The sequence below is a fragment of the Aotus nancymaae genome, unplaced genomic scaffold, assembly GCF_030222135.1.
Source record: "Aotus nancymaae isolate 86718 unplaced genomic scaffold, 86718_ANA_hifiasm-v0.15.2.pri h1tg000059l, whole genome shotgun sequence".
NCBI lineage: Eukaryota > Metazoa > Chordata > Mammalia > Primates > Aotidae > Aotus > Aotus nancymaae.
This window is the reverse complement of record NW_026988473.1, coordinates 63,139,736-63,159,161: the sequence shown is the minus strand read 5'-3', so window position 1 is coordinate 63,159,161 and position 19,426 is coordinate 63,139,736. Positions and strand designations below refer to the sequence as shown.

The 19,426-nt window shown below is 45.3% G+C and overlaps 1 protein-coding gene across 1 annotated transcript in view; it reads left to right on the top strand.

The window, feature by feature from the left end:
- TENM4 (teneurin transmembrane protein 4) overlaps positions 1-19,426 on the top strand; it is a 1,737,111-nt gene that overhangs the window by 1,042,005 nt on the left and 675,680 nt on the right.

The following is a 19,426-nucleotide window of genomic DNA, read 5'->3' as shown; positions in this document are numbered from 1 at the left end:
TGGAGCTGGGAGAGCAAACCCCATCAGAAATATCAGGGAATTCTCAGTATATGAAATCAGCAACACACGGCCAAACATATAAACTCACTACAATACTCATTCTAAGGTTGATGCAAATTGTTACAAAATTTTATTGAAATAAAAAAGAAGGTCAAGAGTGCTTTAGAGTAACTCTGCAGACAATAATACTCAACCCAGTCTTCTCTGTACAACTGGGTATGCTTGTTAACCCACATAGACTCACTTGTCCGTACCTACATTCACCAAGCTGTACCCATCCATATTCCTTCAGTCATTTGATATTAATTCAATCATTGAGCTATGGTTGGCTGTTGTTTCTTTTGCAGTAACTGGCAAATGAAGTCAAAACCAGCCTTGTTTGTTTTTTACCTTCCCCAGTGTTCTCTCAGTAAATACGTCTCCTGGAGGCTCAGTCTCACTCTCTCATTCTATATCAATTCTCATTCTCTTTTTATATGTTTCATTCTCTTTTTATAGCAACCTATAACCTTCATTTCTCTCCCTATCTGTTTCCTCACCTGTCTCAGAATCCTGGGAGATACTGGCTAAAAATCATCAGTGCCCCAGAATTGGGACAAAAAACAAGCAGCAGCTTTCAGACATTGTTGAAAATGCAATTCCTAATAGTAAATACTTTGTAGAATCTTCTTAACACTCATATATGTAATAACAATACTTGCTCTTACTCTTTGGTTGGTGCAAAAGTAATTGCAGTTTCTGCCATTAAAAGTAATGGCAGGAAAAGTAATGCATTAAATGTAATAGTAGAAACTGCAGTTACTTTTGCACCAACTTACCAAGTGTAATGAACTCTGACATTTGTTATTCTTTTCTGTCGTATTTCATTTTATTTCATTATTTTCTTTCAAAATGCTGTTTTGGATGTTCTAAATTAATGGCTCATAAAGGGGATGTAACTTCAAGTTTCAAAACACTGGCTTTGAGCAGTGCATGTTGGACTTTAATGTGCACACACAAACCTGGGGACCCTTAGTGGCAGATTCTGATTCTGTAAGTCCTGGGTGGGACCCACGATTCTGCATTTCTAACAAGCTCCCACGGGATTCTCATGCCACTTGTCTGCAGACCACGCTTTCAGCACCTTGGTTCTCCAGCACAGGGATTCTTCAGCACCATGGACAGGAGGCAAACCTGTGCCCGCTCCCTATCCCCAACCAACCAACAACCTGTGCCTCACCGTGTGTTTGACCTCTCTGCAAGACAAGTGGCAACAGCTGATGAGGAGGCAAAGGAACTTTCCAGAAACCATGTGATGATGCAGAATGCACCTTTTCTCTTTTCTACATGGAAGAGGCCTTCTGGTCTTGAGTGGTGAACCCCTGGGAGCAGGGCTCCAGTTGAGGAGTAGGGCACAGGTACAAGGTCTCCATGGAGCTCTGCTTGTGAGAATCTGTCCAGCTCTTCTCATTTCCCTCTCAGGTGCCCTGGTTTGCTCCAGTTCCTGCCTGGTGACTCACTGCGGCTCTGCGTTTATTTGGGCCTTGCAGTAAAGGCTCAGAATGCCCTTCTCGTAGATCCTTTTTTCTAGTAAACTTCTACTCCCACACTATTACTCAGCTTAAATGACAAGGCATTATCTGTGCCTTCCTCTATGTTCCTACCACCCTTGGTACAGAACTCTGTTAGAGCCCTAAGCATATGTTATTAAAAACATCTGTGCGTTTGTCTTCCCAAAAATAGGCCAGTTGTTCTTGGCCCTGAGAAGCTTCTGCAAAATACTGATACCCAGGCCTCACCACAGACCAGTAAATCAAATCTCTGGATATGCAGGCAGGGCGCCTATATTTTTAAAAGTTTCCTAAGTGACTGTGATGTGTAGCCAAGACTGAGAATCACTGCATTACTCCATGGGCCCCATGAGTATATGGATTATGTCTTATTCCCCTTTTCTACTCCTCCTCTTCTTCCTCCTCCAAAAGTCTTCTAGCACCTTGCAAAATGTCCTAGACTCCCATAAAGTATCTAACAAATAACTAATATGACTAGCCAAATTTTCTGTAGCACCTATTATATGCAGGAACTAAAGGTTAACATTTATCAGCATAACCACATGAGTACTCACAACAGCACTGTGAGGCAGATCTTATTTTTCCCTTGTTGTGGCTCTGAGCTAGATCCTGGGTTGTGCTGGAACTGACATCACCAGGCTTCCCTGCCTCAGCTTCCCATGAGTGAGACTCAACACCTCAGGTAAACTCAGTTCATTTATCTCCACCATCATTTTTTCTAGAGTTGCAGGGAAGACATAAAATTCTTATTATTATTATAGTGTATGTTTCTAAAAATAACAGCAGCCTCAGTTAAGTCCTTCTGTTTGCCAGGCACTATGCTTAAGTGACTAATATCCATTGCCTTTATTATTCACTTGAGTTTCGTGGTGACACCATGAGGCAGGCATTATCCTCCTTTGCAGATAAGAAAACAGAGGCTTAGAGAGATTGAGTAGCTCTTGCAAGGTCACACATTCAAAGTGGCTGGGCTGGATTTGAACCCAGGCTTTCCAGACTGCAAATCCAGTCCTCCTTAATAGCTCTGCACATTCTGCACTTGCAAACATGATTATCTCATTAGATTCTCAGAGCTCAACAGGGAGATGGATGATGGGTTTGGAAGAAAGGCTTGGGCTGCAGAGTGAAGGATAGATGGGAGAAAGGATTGGCCACCTGGGAGAGGAGAACATAAATGGAGTCTCCACAGACCAGAAGGGTTTCACGTTGAAACTGGAAATGGCCCTGCCTTTACTTGCCTCCCCAGAACTCCAGCAATCCTGGTATCTCTCCCAGGACAGCGGGGAGACGAGTCCGAGGCAGGGCCATCACTCTGCCTGCTTGCAGAGGGAAACAGAAGAGCCTCTGTTGTCGCCGCTGGAGCTCCGTGATGATAGATGGAAGCCATTTGTCGAGCCTAAAGCCATCATTCATGGAGGACAATGGCCCGCTGGGACCCAACACACTTGGAGAAGAGCATGAAGCAGACAGAAGCAGGATTATGTGAAACAAAGTCAAAGGAAATTTGTTAGGAGTCTGATTTCCAGCGCCTTGCAATCAGCAGAAATGGGGCTCTTTCCGTGAAAGAGTTACTAGTGAGTGTATTTAGATCTAAGGAAAGTTCACTAGCTTTCTGGTGTCCATTACCAGCAAACATTGGAAATGATTGTGTCGGATTTAGCAAAGGATTATCCTTTCAGAGAGCATGACATGGGATGTATTTTGGCAGGGAGGGAGAGTCTGGTGCATGTGCTTTGGCATGCTTTGTTGGGGAGACCTGGATCAGAATCTTCAGAACCCTCAGCTGGATGTCTTTGTCTGTCTGCAGCCCTGCTCCCTTTGCACAAGGTCTGGGAATAAATAAGAGAAAGGATTAATTTCACTTGGCTTTGGAATCACTTTCTCAAACACTAGAAACCCCCTTCCATTTTGTAATATGAGGAGAAGTGAATGTTGCATGTGTGAATATGGGTCTTAGAGTCATAAAAACAACTGAAGTCAGAGAAGTATGATGTAAGATCTACTTCCTTGCCCTCTGGTTTTGGGTCAGGGAGCATCATCAGACACACAGCTGATTATTTCTGACAGTGACTAGTCAGACTACTAACAAACATAGAATTAGGTGTGCAGCCAGTCCTGATGGAGACAGAGCACACAGCCTACCCATGTCGGCTTGCTACGAAGAAAGGAGTGAGTAGCTTGCCCTGGCAGGGAAGGCTCTGTGGAGTGGGAACTGCATCTCATTAACAGAAAGGAACAGCCCACTTCAGAATATGCTAGTGGCAGGCTTGGCAGGGGTTGGATCCACTCTGCAGGTGCTCACCCCATCTTGCATCTCACCATGACTGGTGGCAGCCTTCCAACCAAGAAGTGTTGGGAACACATGCTAATTGAGTGCTCGCTGGCTGCCTGGTTCTTTGCTAGGCACTGAGGCTATAAAGGTGAATGAATTCAGAGGTGGTATTTATTGCTCAGTGGTTAAGAACAAGTTGCTAGAAAAACTTGGCCTGGATTCAAGCAGAAGCTCTGTCACTTGCTCAACCTTGGGTGTGTCACGTGTCCTCTCTGTGACTTGGTTTCTTCATCTGAAAAATGGAAATAATTACAGGGCATACTTTTATAGGGAGGCTGTGCACCTTAAATATGCTAATATATGTAAGGTATTAGGTAAGCCAATGCATGCAAAGCATTTGCAATAATGCCTGGTAAGCATTATATACTTTTTTCTGCAATTATTTTTATGAACTAGGCAAATATTTGCTGAAATACCACTTAGGTCAAGCCCTGTGCTGGATGCCAGGGCCATGGCAGTGAGCAGCATATGGTCCCTTCCCTCCTGGGCTCACAGTGTTGAGAAGCAAGCTGCATAAATGACTACTCTTCATGACAGGAAGTGATATGTGCTCTGAGAATGATTCCGATGGAGTGGTGTGAGGAGCTGTAGATGGGAGAGAGCAAGGCCAGCTTAATGGGGAAGCTTCATGGAGGAGGGAGCACTTCCTGTGGGTTTTGAAGGCAGGGGGAATTTCTCACATGAAGATGGCAGGGTAGGGGTCTGCACCAGCCTTGCCTTGGAGGAGCTCTCCTCCTTGTGAGTATGTGGAGGCCCTGAACGCTTCAGAGACTCATTCAGGGCCCTGCAGCAAATAAAACCATCCCAGGGAAAAAGAAAAACAAAATGATGACACTTATCTGAGCATCATGGGAAGCCAAGAAGGGAGAGGAAGCAAGGGCTTAAGTTGCAGGGCAATGCTTCACACAGGTGGCAGGGATAGGACCTGGAAGGTTTGCACTGCTCTAAAACAGGAACAGCATGAGCAAAGGTGCAGAGGCCGGGATGGGCAGAACTTGTCTAGAGAAGGGTGTGCAGACATGTGTGGAGGCCACCATGTACACACTAGGAGGGAGGTTCACAGGAGAGTTACGAAGTTTAAGCTCAAGGGCTGGGCTTTAGTCAGTAGCCAGAAAACGGCACATAAATTTGATTTTGCTTTGAAGATTTTTATGAGCTCATAAAAACCATATATTGTGGGCTTGTAAAATATCAGCCCAATCTACAAAGTAGGATTCACAAAGTACAATAGAGGCAAAGCTGAGGAAACAAATAGCACATCCGCTGTATCTGTTTCCCTCCATGCCCCAGCTGCCCCCAGCACTCAGCCTCCAGCAGCTCTGAGGTGAGAGCCATAGGGAACCAGGGAGACCAGCATTTAACGGGCAGTTACTGTGCTGGCTACCTGACCTGCGTCACTGTCATCATGGAAGTCCTGTGAGGCACAGGCACAGAAACCAAGGATCAGAGAGGTTAGGTAGGTTTGAGACTTCATTCTCTCTGACTCCAAGCCTCTGCCTCATCCATTTGGGAGGCAAGGGAATTCAGTGTACTAATCATTGTTGGATGCGGGATTTGTCCAGTCAGAAGCTAGAAATGCTCAATGTACACTCTGAGCAATCAGAATGGTTTCCATTGTGTTAGCCATGACATTCGCAAACCTCCCGTCCTGTCCCATCTCACTGCTATTTGAATCATTAGTATTAGGCTGATGACGGAATGCATGAACCTGAAGACTTCTGTCTCCAAGCAGGCACTCTCTAAACCAAAGTTTTCTGGGGATAACACAGAAATGTAAATAATGTTTAAATAATAATTTTAAAAAAAAAAGGCCGAACAAAACCCTCTCCTACCCACTCTGTCTGTAGTGAGTGGGGGCTTCAGGCTTCTCTTCTGTTTTTGCATCTTATTTCTTTTCCTAGAAAGCACGAGACAGCCCCCATAATCATCCCCTCTTCCCAAGCCCCTAGACCTGTGTCAGTTGCAGGGCTGGAAAATCAGGACTTGGAGTGAGGGGGATGGTGAAATAATTTATTCAAAGCTCCCCGCCTCAGCTGCTCCACGCCTGGGACAAGCCGTGATCTGGAACAGGCAGGATGAAAGTTGCCCATTGTTAACTACAGGGGCAACTTTGATAGAATGGAAAGAGCTCTGGAGTTGTGTGGCTTAGGTTCAGTCCTACCTGCTCTTCTTTCCTTCTGGCCACGGGTGTTATTCAGCTACCTGTAAATAGCATATTGTATCTTCTTCATAAGTTAGGGAATTCAGGGAGGCTATATGAGTATATATTCAGGCTAGAACCTGGCATCTATTGGACTCCCAATAGCAACTTATTTTGCCACTGTCTTTTATTCACAAGATAGGTAGATAGATATCATCCTTATCAGAGTTTTGGCTGGCTTTTCATATGATGGACTGAAGTCTTACTATCTTAGACTTGGGACTATTTGGCATGTTAACTTGCTATCAAGGTGGTGTCTGGTGAGTTATTCCATGGTAGTGGTTACTTGCAACCTCCTTATGCCAGTGAGAGAGGGAACTGACATCATGCATTGCTCTCCATTTCATTCGGCCTCTGTTTCATTTGGCCTCTGTTTCTAGAACACCTCCTTTTTGCCAAGGCCTGTGCTGGGCTCTGGGTAGACTGAACTGGCTAAGGCAGGACCTTGCCTCGGGGCTGTCAGCCTAATGGGAGTGGCAGACACACCGACAGCGGTAATTCCATGTGGCATGTCCTGCGGGAGCCAGAGACACAGGGGCTGAGGTACTGAGCAGCGCCACATCTGCCCCTGCCTGGAGGAGTCAGGACAGGCTCTCACAGGCAGACCCAGCTCATTTTGACAGTCAAGTCTGAGATGTCCAGAGATGGGGGAACAGCATGGCAGCAGCACTGGGCTGGGGTGAGGATGACACATTGTGGAAACTGTGAGTGGATTTGTGAGAGTCATTAGATGAGGAAACTGATGCTGTAAGAAATCAGAAGTATCCAATGAATGTAACCCTTGGGAAGTCTTCTTTTCTCTGGGCCTGTTTCTCTATCCTCCAAATGAGGGCCCCTTCCAGCCCCAGTGAGCCATGATTCTCTAAGTCTGTCACTCATAGCCTGCAACTCGGTATGAAACTGACTTGGATCTCTGCCTGCTTATCTTATCTTCCTATTTATATTTGGAAACCTGCTTCTTCTTCATCTGTTAGAGTTGCCTACAGTCCACACCCTGGAAATGTCTCTGTTTACCTTGATATGCTATGAGCATAATCCAAGGTTATTAATAAAACCAGGCAGCTTCCCAGAAGCCAAGGGCTGGAGCACAAATGTGTAGCTAACTGTCTCGTCTGGGAGGCTTTGGTGGCCGTCATAAGAATACCTACCCTGCATGGGCACCATCTGACCTTCAGGGCCAGGATGGGATGAGTACCCTCTTGGCCTATATGGGAAAAACACTGACCTGTTTCATCTTTTCCTTCCCCAGGCAGTGAAATTCACATACCTGTAAACCTAAGGGGCTGCAAACTGACAGCATATAGATACGTTTGGGGGCTCACATTCTGTTTTTAATATCAAAGAATTTAATATAAAAACAAGGACATTTTGCCAAACATGTGGACTTCCACCATCTCTTAGAAAGTCAGATTTGTTAACACGAGGCTCGCCATCCTCCACTGGAGGTGAGTGGATGCTCCCCTTTTCAGAAGGGCATGAGTTCTAGAGTTGACCCTAGTCCCCACCCCTCCTTATTGTCTTACCTCTATAGGCATTCCACTTTGCCACTCTGAGCTTCATATCCTTTGGTTTCTCATCAGATAGTGCATAATAACTACTTAACTGTTACTGATATACCCAGCTACAGAGCACTGTCCAGGTAACAAGGCCCTTTCTTGCTCCTTTTCTCATTCCATCCTCACAGCACCTTGCAGAAGTGGATGTGGTTGTTCCCAGATGAGGAAACCAAGGCCCAGAGAAGTGACATGATTGTTCTGTGGGTCTCATACTCAAGAGTGGCTTTGCAGAGTGGGTGGCGTGGCCCAGGAGAAGCAGGGGCCGTGCTAGCCTCGAGTTACTCTGACGTGCTGTGTAGTCCTGTAAAGCCCTGCCCCTTGGGGAGCTCCAGTTTCCTCTTCTGTAAAGTGAGGCTGCTGCCCTAAATCAGAGGTTGGTAATGTGAGCATGTGGCCGGGAAAAAATAACTGAAAGTTACCATTTTCTCCCACTGTGAATATGGGTAATAAACCACAATAGCATTAGCAATCTCTGGGACTTTGTTACCAGGAGGAATCAGATATTTTTGTATCCCATTATAATTGTTGCAGATACCTCAAAATATCACTTACACTCATCACTACCTCAAGGTTATGCTAGTTATTAGACCTGCCGTTAAATCTTGTTACGACTGAAAAAAAAAGAAAGAAAAATCAACTGTCTCACAAATTTCTCCTTTTATCATTTTGATAGCTATTTCAATATGATTAGTTTTCTTTGTAATCTTATGTATTTTCATTTTATGAATTTAGAAACATTTTTCTGAGAAAGGGTCTATAAGTTTCAAAGAGGTCCATGGGACAAAAATGCGAAGGCCTTTGATCTCTAGGCTGCCCAAACTCCTGGGACTCCAGACTCCTTGAAGCTTAGACCATGGCCCCTCATTCAGTGTCAAGCCCTGCCTCTGACCCCTCCACCCAGCCTGAGCTGCCTTCTCACCAGTAGCAGCTTCTGAGGCAATTCCCTGGGCCCTGTGCAGCCTGGTTGGCATTCAGTTACATCAGACCAACATCTCCCAATTGTTGGTGGCTGAAACTGTCTGAGAAGCCCGGGATGGGGTGGGAGGAGAGGGAGTGCAGGCTCCTGCCCTCCCACTGGCCTTGGCTCTGGGTGGAGGTCTCCCGTGTCAGAGAGCACGGTGCTGCTCAGATCTCTAGGTCTCCATATCCTCTTGGTTTTCATCCTCCCCACCCTGGCAGATCCTTGGTGGGGAATCTCAGATCGGGGTTGGGGGGCCAGTTCTTGTTGTTTCGCAGGGATGGCAGCTGAGACACAGCGAGGGGAAAAAGCCTAGGGTCACACAGAATGGGATATTTGAGGAAAGGAAAGAATGGCAGAGCGAAAGGAAACAGGGCTGCCGGGAGGGGCTGAGCCATGCTGGGTCCCGTCACCAGGGCAGGGGTCACATCTTCTATGAGGACGGGTGCAGGGAGATTCATTGGGAGGCCATTGCGGAAGCTCAAGTGAGAGATGACTGTGGCTTGTAGGAGAAGTAGGGATGGTGAGAAGTGGACCGAACTGGGAGAGATTGAGAAGTTAGAACCAGCAGGACTCAATAATGGCTTAGGTCTTGGGGGTTCAGTGCAGGAGAGAGGGGTGTCAGGAGTGACCTAGGTTTCTAGCTTGCGTGGCTGGTGGAAGGTGGCATCACTTATTGAGATGGGGGTCAGCAGAGGATGACCCTTTGGAGAGAAACCGTGAAGATTGGGGTGCTGGCGGTCTGAGTTGGAGGTGAACAGGTGGGCCCAAGCCCCAGAACAAGTGCTTCCCATTCCCGCTGCCACTTTGTGCAACTGGGTAAATCACATTGCCTCTCTGAGCCTCCATGTCCTCAGCTATAAAATTAGGGGAGGAAAACCGACTTTAGAGGGTTGTTGTGATGGTTATTATGAACATGGAGTGGAAGCACCTTGCATATTGCAAGCCATCAGTGAACACAGGTGGTCCCTAATGGTGGTTGATTTTAATTAAACATATATCCGCAGGAATCTTAAAAGATCCTGTTACAAAGAGGGACATCTGGTATATTTTCTCCATTACAAAATAAAGTTTGGAGTCCATGACTATAGCAGCAGTGGTGGTGATGGTGAGCCAAGGTTTCCTTGGCTGTTTGAATGAAGGACATACATCTGCTTCCATCATTTAGGGAGTTGGTACTATACAGAGTGGGCGTCATTGGGCTGGGATGCATATATTTGAGTTCCATTTCTGCCTCAGTGGCCTTGGGTAGGCCACATAATCCCGCTAAACCTTGATCTCTTTGGTTGTAAATGAGCATGGTGATAATATTTGCTTCTGAGGATGTTATAAAATGCAGACTAAATGTGTGCATGGAAGGTTTATGTAATGCACCTACCAGGGGCATAGTAGGTACTGAATGGAAATTACTGCTTTGCTCCTTATATGACAATTTCTTGCATTGAAAAAGAAAGTAGAAAGTGACCTCAGGCCCCTCCCAGCATGGCCTCATTCCACCTCTCTTGCCCTGGTCTTCTGTCCCCTCCTTTCCTTCCTGTGGTCCAGCCACCGCAGGCAACAGCACTTTCCGCACACGCCTTCCCCAGCCTAAAGGCCCCTTTCTCATCTTTTGACTATCAAGGACCTTCTTAGTCTCCAGGCCCCAGGCAAGTGTGCCTTGTCCATGAAGCTTTCCTGAGGCTGCCAAGGAGGATCCGTGGCCCTGTCTCCCCGTATCCCTGAGTGGAGCCCTGTCACTCAGCCCTCTCTTGAGCACATTCCATCACTCAGCTTATAGAACAGCTGTGTCTCCTTTACTATAACCTCTTATGCCGTGTCTCTTACAGTCTCATATGACCCTCAAAGCTGAGCACACGATCCACACATAAACATCATTTAACTGCATGGAATTGAATTAATTGGACTGGTACAGGATAGGGCAGCAGCTCAGTAGTCACCCTGTCCATGGCTCCAGACTTAAGTGGTGCAGGGATCAGAGGGCCTGAAGCAGAGGAGTCGCTGCACCAGCAGAGTCAGAGAGGAACAGCTTGGGTGGATGGTTTTACAGTTGGTGCCTGAAAGGACCCTCCACAGATCGACTCTGAAGCAGCCAGGCCCACAGCCTTCAGGGACTGGGCTGCTGTAGCCAGGCTGCTAGAAGGAGCTGGCAAGGATGACCAGTGGCTTCACAAATGAAGTTAGGGACCCTTTCCTTGAGCCTAGGTCAGCCTTGGCTCTGCAGCTCTGCCTGTTCCAGCCTCCTCCCAGCCCCATCCCTCTAGTCCGTCTTGACTGCACCCAGAGTGATTATCTCAAGGACAAGTCTGGCCTTCTGTTTGCCAAGCTTAAAAGCCTTTGGAGGATGACAGCATTGCTAGAAGCTGGCCCCTGAGCCCTTTGTAGTCCCTGTGCTCCGTCAGAGGTTCCGCATCTCCTTCTAAAGCTTGTGCTTCTCAGGATGTATCTACATTTTATGCCTCTTGCCACAAACCTTTTGTTTTGAAAATATTGTGCTCATGAGTCTCCCTTGAAGCCTGTCTTGCCCATTCCATCCTGGTAGAGTTGACCTCTTCCTCAGTGGATCCCACTATAGATCACAGGCTCCCTATCCACCAGTAACACTTTGGACCTTTTTAGTGCAGGAAGTGTGTCCTATTAACCGTAATTAGTAATAGAAATGATAAAAGCAGTGAGTATTCTTAAGGACTGATATGAGTTAAGCATCCCTCTGTCTGGAGTGTGCTTCTTCACCTAAAGATCCCAGGAAGAGGAACTGGAATACCTGGTGAGGCTCACTAGGTCTTTGTTAAATGTTGCATTGGCTCTGGAATCAGAGTTTGGGCTTTGGACTCTAATATCTCCAAAGTGATATTCTTAAGGACAAGAATGTGAGTTAATATTCTTGCCGCCCTCAGTTAGATGTTTGAGAAATGCTAATTCTCATATCAGCTCTGAAAGATTGGGATAAAGATCTTCACTTTGCAGATAAAGAAGCTGATGCTCAGAGGAGTTAAGTAACTTTCTCAATGTCACACAAGTCACATGAGTCAGAGCTGGGATTTGAACATGGATCAGGCCAATGCTCTTTCTACTCTCCCCAGCCACCAATTGTAGTCTGGGTCTGCTGTTCAGAGTAAGCAACCAGCATTGCTTGTTGAGTGAAAGGGTGAGTAGGAAGTTGCTGAGTGGAGAAATTGCTCTTTCAAGAAGAGCTCACTTCCTTGTTTTTGTTTTCCTATTACAAAGGCTCTCTCACACCGTTCTGTGGGCCTGGTTGAAAAGAAGTGATAGTATGATACAACCTCTTAGATTGTTAGACTTTCCATGTTTTTAGGTAAATAAGAAAATCCATTATCTCTGCTGCACAGCACAGAAAATGATCTCACTCTGAAAGGAACTTGATGCAGGGTGTCCTCAGCTGGGGAGCACCTGCAGAGGAGGCAGCTGTGATGAGAGCACCCGGAAGAGGATACAGCTGGTCTTTGGAGGCCAGTTAATACATTAGGATTTCACCCTTGGCCCCAGCAAGCCACAGTAGGTTGGTAGGTTGGTGGTTTGTTGAGGCTGAGGTCCTATGGCTGCTGTACAATGTTCTCAACCTAAATTGCTTCACACCACTATGTCCGCTCTCAAAAATGATACCTAAACAAGAGGGAGGGAGAAAGGTCAAAATCTTTGACTCTGAATAAAACCAAAGTGAGCATGTTTCAAGGACCTGATCAGCAGTGGATGTTCAGGAAGGAAAATCCAAGCCCCGACAATGAATGGTAAAGTTGGAATTGACAGACCATGGTTTCTGGAGGAGAACTCATCTTTACTCAGACATCCAATGGCAATGCAACCAACTCAGCTTAGATCAGCAGAATTTCCTGAAATTGGCTTCTGCATCTCAAGAGTAGATACTTCCAGCTCAAGAAGCATCTCTAAACCATACTTCCAGCTCAAGAAGCATCTCTGAGCCTCAGGATTCCTGGGCCTTTTTGAGCAGGGACAGCAGAGACTTTCAAAAAGAAAACATTAGCTTGCACCTTCTCTAGCCCTCCTTTGCTAAGTTACTGGGATCCTTCCCTTGCAGGTTGTAACCCACTTAGCCCTAGAGTCCACTTGATACAATGGGACACCCAGTGGAAGCCTCAGCCCTCCTGGGAGGTGAAGCCTGGAAGTTCAGGTGCCCTTCTTCCAACTCTTTTCCCAAAGTACCCAGGGCTTACCAGGCCATCTCACTTTCCATTCCCACACCTACCATATTAGCCCAACACACAGAACTGGGCTTCTGCCCTGGTTTCCTGTTCAGATCCTTGGTTCCTGCCTGGAGGTAGAAGACTCTTTTGAATTTCAGCGAGCTTGGCTCTCTTCCTAACACCCTACCAGCCCAAACCCCGTCCCAATCACCCCAGCTGCCTGGGGCCCTATATGAGTAGGCCAGCCACTCATCATTAATAAAAGTGAATAGGAATTATTAGTAACTAAAAATTATAGTAACTCATTAAATGATTATTGTGATGATGAATAGTGTAATGGTTTAGCGCATGACTTCTGGATTCAAACTGCCTGGGTTCAGAATCCTGGCTCCAACATTTATTTTGTGACTTCAGGCAATTCTATTAGCCTCTCACTACCCCAGCTTCTATATAAAGGGAGGCAAATAATGGTGCTTAACTCACAGAATTATTTATAAGGGTTAAATGAGTTAATATTTGTAAAGTGCTTAGGACAATGTCTGGCACACAGTAAATACTTTGGCTAAGATTATCACAGCATAGCGATTAGAATAATATTCACCACCATGTGTTGGGCCTTTGCTAGGCACATTAGCACTACAGAAACCCGGGGGCAGGTACTTTTACTATCCTCACATTTCAAGTGAAAGCACAGAAGCTTAGGGAGGCTAAACATGCCCCCAAGGTCACCCAGAGAGGAGGAACTAGAACCAGGGGTCAAGCCCAAACTCTGATTCCAGAGCCAATGCAACATTTAACAAAGACCTAGTGAGCCTCACCAGGTATTCCAGTTCCTCTTCCTGGGATCTTTAGCTGAAGAAGGACACTCCAGACACAGGGATGCTTAAATAAAAGGAATCTGGAAGCAGAATCTTGAAGAAAGGAGGCTTCAGTCACAGGCAAGGCCAAGACTATTTACTACATCTTGGTCTTGTCTTCTCAACTAAAGCCCAATTTCTTCCAGGGCAGGAAATGAGCTTTTATTCTTCTCCTGTCCCTCCTTGGCCTGAGTGAGTTCCTAAGCCCTCCATAATAGGCCCCAGAAAATCTCTGACCTGCTGAGCTCCTTCTACTCCCTGCAGTAGTATGTAAGTGGCCTAAGATGACCAAAGTGAGTGCATCAACACCTTACATGAAACGGATCATTATGCCCAAGGTGCTCTGTGGTAAGCTTGAAGAGAGTTCAAATCAAGTTAAGGAAATGGTGGCTCCACACCACAGCCTGATCTCTGACTTCCATCCTGGAGATCCCACAGGAAAAGCGGGGAAGCACAATTTCACTTAATTCAGTGAACTAAATGCTGAATTGAAGACAAGGTAGACTCAGGGAGCAGGGAAGAGATGTGGCTAGAGAAGTACGGAGCCTCTTTGACCTGCTATCAATTCAAGAAAGTAACTTAAAGAAATATTCATAAACATGGGTATTGATCTATAGAGAACCGAACCATCAAGTCAATAATGCTAGTAATGCAAACTGGTTTTAAAGTGTTGAGAGAGAAGACAGTGAATTAGATATAATTTGGTATAATACATTAGATATATAATCTGAAATTAAGTCCATTTCAAAGGCATTCATTGAATGGAGGCAAAACAGGGTGGAGAGAGGAAGGAGCTGCAGAAAAGCATAAGACATGGACTTGCCTTTGAGAGACTTTCACCGTGTGTTCTTGTGGCTGCTCATGCCAGGACTTTGAGTTTTGTACATGGAGAGAAATGCAACCGTCCTTCATGCATAGGCTTAAATCAGACCCTGCACATTTGAAGACAGGACTGGTTTGTCACTGGAATTGCTTTCTCTGTGAAGATCTGTGTTTATTTCTTATGAAAACCTAGAGGTGATTGCTTGATCCTTGAAATAGATAGGTTATTTAAATATTTTTAAAATACAGTTTTAAAGAAAGTAATCCAGTGAGTATTCATTGAGTGCCTAGTATGTGCTAAGTGCCATGCTAAATTCTGAGTAGACAGGGGTAGACAAGAGAGACCAAGTCTCTGTCCTGATTGTATTAGACTATTCTCACACCGCTACAAAGAAATACCTGAGACTTTGTAAGTTATAAAGAAAAGAGGTTTAATTGACTTATGGTTCTGCAGGCAGTACAGGAAGCATGGCAGCAACTGCTTGGCTTCTGGGGAGGCTTCAGGAAACTTACCATCCTGGTGGAAAGTGACGGGGAAGCTGACACTTCACATGGCTTGAGCTGGAGGAGGAGGGAGCAAGGCGGGCCATGCTAAGTCAATGCACTCACCATCAAGAGAACAGCAATAAGAGGATAGTGCTAAACCATTCAGGAGAATCCACCCCATGATCCCATCACCTTTCACCAGGCCTCATCTCTAACATTGGGGATTACAATTCAACATGAGATTTGGGTGGGGACACAGATCGAAACCATGTCGTTCATAGAGCATGCAATCTGGTACTCATTAAACCAGCCATGCCAAACAGTGCTTAATTACAGTTATGAGATGTGCCGCAAAGGAAGCCCTACTAAACAGTCAGATGGGCTCACTTAGCTTGGGGGTTCAGGGCTTCTGGGAGGATATGGCACTGGAGTTGAGACACCTGAAGGGTACATTTGGTTCAGTCAGGTAAAGAGGAGTGCAAACAACCTTGCAGGCTGAGGGAGCAGTATCCAGGGTCTGGAGCCATTTGCAAACCTGAAAGGGGGCCAGTGTGGCTCAAGTATAGAGACTGTGAGGCAGATGGGTGTATCTGCAATACCTGAGCAATACAGAAGCCAGGTTCTAGAAGCAGGCTTGTGAGGCACAGGAACACGTGAAGGACTTTGGATTTTATCTTTAGTAGAGTAGGAAACTGTCAGAAAGTTTTAGGCATAAAAGATAATTCAATTTGCATTTAAAAAATTCCTTCTGGCTTCTGGTGGTGAGAGAATTGGAGTAGATGATGTGGGAGACTAGTGCGAGGCCACGGCAGGAGTCCCCTGGAGAGGTGATGGTGTTGTGAATGAGGGCGTGGAGCTGGAGAGGGAGGGAAGGGAACCAACTTGGTGATTGACTGGCTGTGAGTAGTGACACGCAGCGGCGTGTCAAGACAGGTACCCAGATTTGTGGTGGGAACAACTAGTCGATGGCAGTGCCCTTTACTGTGATTGAACATGCCGGAAGCAAGCTAAAAAATCACCAGGGTAAAAGACAAATAGCAAACTCTCATGTAGCAACAAGAAAGAAACTAACACCCAAAATGAGTAAAGCACAGTGAACATGCAATTCCCAAAGAAGTGTGATGACCAAGAAACAGAGAAAGATGTTTAACTGATATGCAAGAGAGGCAGATTAAAATAATTAGGTACCATTTACCTATCACATCAATAGAGATTTTTTAAAGTATGCTAATGCCTAATATTTATGGAAGCAAGAGGAATTGACATGCTCATATACTGCTGGTGAAAATGACAAGTGATACACTCTTAGGAGAGGAGCAGCTATAATTTTTTAAAATGTTAAGCAATGTAGTGTATCATCAAACAACCCTATAAGAAATATGTACAAAGATATTAAGAGTATTTACACTAATGAAAAATTAGAACACTACGTCCATCTGTAGGAAATTAATTTTAAATCTATGCAATAATTTAAAAGCATGCTATTGGCCGGCCATGGTGGCTCACGCCTATAATCCAAGCACTTTGGGAGGCCAAGGCGAGCGGATCACGAGGTCAGGTGTTCGAGACCAGGCTGACCAACATGATGAAACCCCGTCTCTTCTAAAAATACAAAAAATAGCCGGGCATGGTGGCATGTGCCTGTAATCCCAGCTACTCAGGAGGCTGAGGCAGGAGAATCACTTGAATCTGGGAGGTGGAGGTTGCAGTGAGCCAAGGAAGAACCACTGCACTCCAGCCTGGGTGACAGAGCGAGACTTCGTCTCAAAAAAAAAAAACCAAAACTGCTATTTTACTAAATTAAAGATAGATTAAAATGAGCTTGTATGGCATGATCTTACTTTGTAAAGCATCTGAATGTACATTGTGTGGATGTCTGTGTGTGTGAGTATACATACAAAAATGTTTAGGAGGAAATATATCTAAAATCATATTGATGGTGGTAGGTGAGTTTTTATTGTATTTGGTAAATAGAAAGAAAATACTTCAAAAAAGAAAGGAAACATTGCATGACTGCAGTGTAACAGAGACTGTAATAAGTGTTGCCTCAAGGGGAGTAACTAATTCTGTCCCAGGCTGGTGGGAGAAGGCTTCCTGGAAGAGGTGCCATTGGACAGGGAATGAATAGTCAGGGTTCTGTTCGTTTGTGTTCCTGTCTCTGCACAGTTTGTAGCTCAGCAGAAGGTAAGCCTAACCCAGTTCGATGGGACGTTCAACCTGTTTGCTCTCTGGTCATAAAAGATTCATGCCAATTAATTTAAAACCAGATGACAGGAAGTGGAAACGTAGAGCTTTAGAAAGACACTAGACAACAGCTTCGATCAGTGTCCAATGCAGTCACTTTGCCACTTTCTCCCACTTCCCCTGCCTGGGCTGGGATTGCATACTCATTTGCAGGGGCAATGGCCTTCCTGGGTATTCATTTATCAGCCTTTTCTATTTTCTCAGTTACTATTTTGGATCATTGAATAAATAATCACTTTCAGTTCATATTTTCTAAACGTGGTTTTAGAAATTATGCAGCTTTGTACTCAAGCACCCGTTTGGGAATGTAAATAAGTATCCATATGATCCAGTAACTTTATGGAAAAGCTGAGGACAACATAACAAAACAGGATGACCCTGCCTGGATTTGAAAACAACTTCATTGGTGACCAGATGGCACAGAATTGCAGATCTGGGGCCTGAGGAGGGTGGGGGAAGCTGAGTGCGCTCATGGGGCACCGGGTTGGGTTAGAAGCCGGCAAGCAGGGACCCGGTCCCGGCTTCTTCAGTTACTAGCTATGTGACCCTGGTGACCTCCTTGACATGGTCTAAGTGTTAGGTGTTTTTATGATTTCAGCTTTGAAATAAGAAAGACTTCAGTTCTGAAGTTACAGTGCAGTGAAGGACTTCAGACCAGCTTCCCAAAGTGCAGTAGGGGCACTGCTGGGAGTTGGCATAGTACGTGGATGAGCATTTTCAACTCCAAAAGTATTTATTTTAATGAATAGTAGAAATATATATATATATATATATATTTGTTTGTATGTTTGTTTGTTTGTTTTTGAGACAGAGTCTTGCTCTGTCACCAGAGCTGGAGTGCAGTGGCGCGATCTAGGCTCACTGCAACCTCCGCCTCCCAGGTTCAAGCGATTCTCCTGCCTCAGCCTCCTGAGTAGCTGGGACAACAGGCGCCCACCACCATGCCTGGTTAATTTTTTGTATTTTAGTAGAGATGGGGTTTCACCATGTTGGCCAGGAAGGTCTTGAACTCCTGACCTCATGATCCACCCTCCTCAGCCTCCCAAAGTGCTGGGATTACAGGCATGAGCCACCGCGCCCAGCCAGAAATACACACACATGCACACACACACACACACACACACACACAGAGCACCTCACACCTATGACTTCTTAGATATTATTCGAATGTTTTCTATGACAAATTCCTTTACATTGCTAGCAACCATGTTGTAATTACAGAAACTATGTTAGTTGCAAGGTTGCCTTTTGTTGGAGAGAAAGAGCAGAAATAGAGAGCTGCAGAAACATTTTTGAAAATCATTAAAAAATACAGTTAAGTAGAAAACATGAATTGATTTGGAAAAATTAGTGAATGATAGTAGAGGTGATGCATGGATATGGCAAAAATGTGAACGGGGTACCAAAATTTCGGCACCAGGCCTTAGATCGCTGAGCCTTGCTGAGCTGCAGTTTTCTTGCCTATAAAACCTCCCAGGGTGGTTATAAGGATCATGAAATCATACCTGTAGATATTGTTAGGTCGTTAGCTGTCACATAGTAGGGACTCAAATACATGAGTTTCTTTCTCTTTTCCTTCGCCTTGCTTTTTTAAGTTAAAAAAGAAATCTGTGATCAGCCGGTCCAGTTTTCCTATTTTTCAGATGAGATAACTGAAACTAAACTAGGGAAAGACCAGTCCAAGGCCCTAAAAGTTGCTCACTTCTCACTCTTCCGGGCTCAGGTACGGACAGTGCCTGTCAGAGACCTGTCCACACACCTGGAAAGGCCTTGGGGAAACTGACGGAAATGATGAGAATGAAAATGAGTCAGTAAGGGCAATGGTCAACTGTCATGGCCTGACACAGGTGGCAGGAGAGGAAAATCACAATTGGCATGGTGTTTTTAATATAGTATATCTTTATAGCCTCTGCTCTGAAAAAAGGTAAACTCTATGTATAGAAGGAAAAGAAAAGAAAAAAATATCCCAAATTGGAAATGAATGTGTGGAGGTTGTGGCCCTTTTCTTGGCTTTATTTCTCCTGGTATTTTTAATGGTCCTTTTTTTTTGAGACGGAGTTTCACTCTTGTTACCCAGGCTGGAGTGCAATGGTGCGATCTCGGCTCACCGCAACCTCCGCCTCCTGGGTTCAGGCAATTCTCCTGCCTTAGCCTCCTGAGTAGCTGGGATTACAGGCACGCGCCACCATGTCCAGCTAATTTTTTGTATTTTTAGTAGAGACGCGGTTTCACCATGTTGACCAGGATGGTCTCGATCTCTT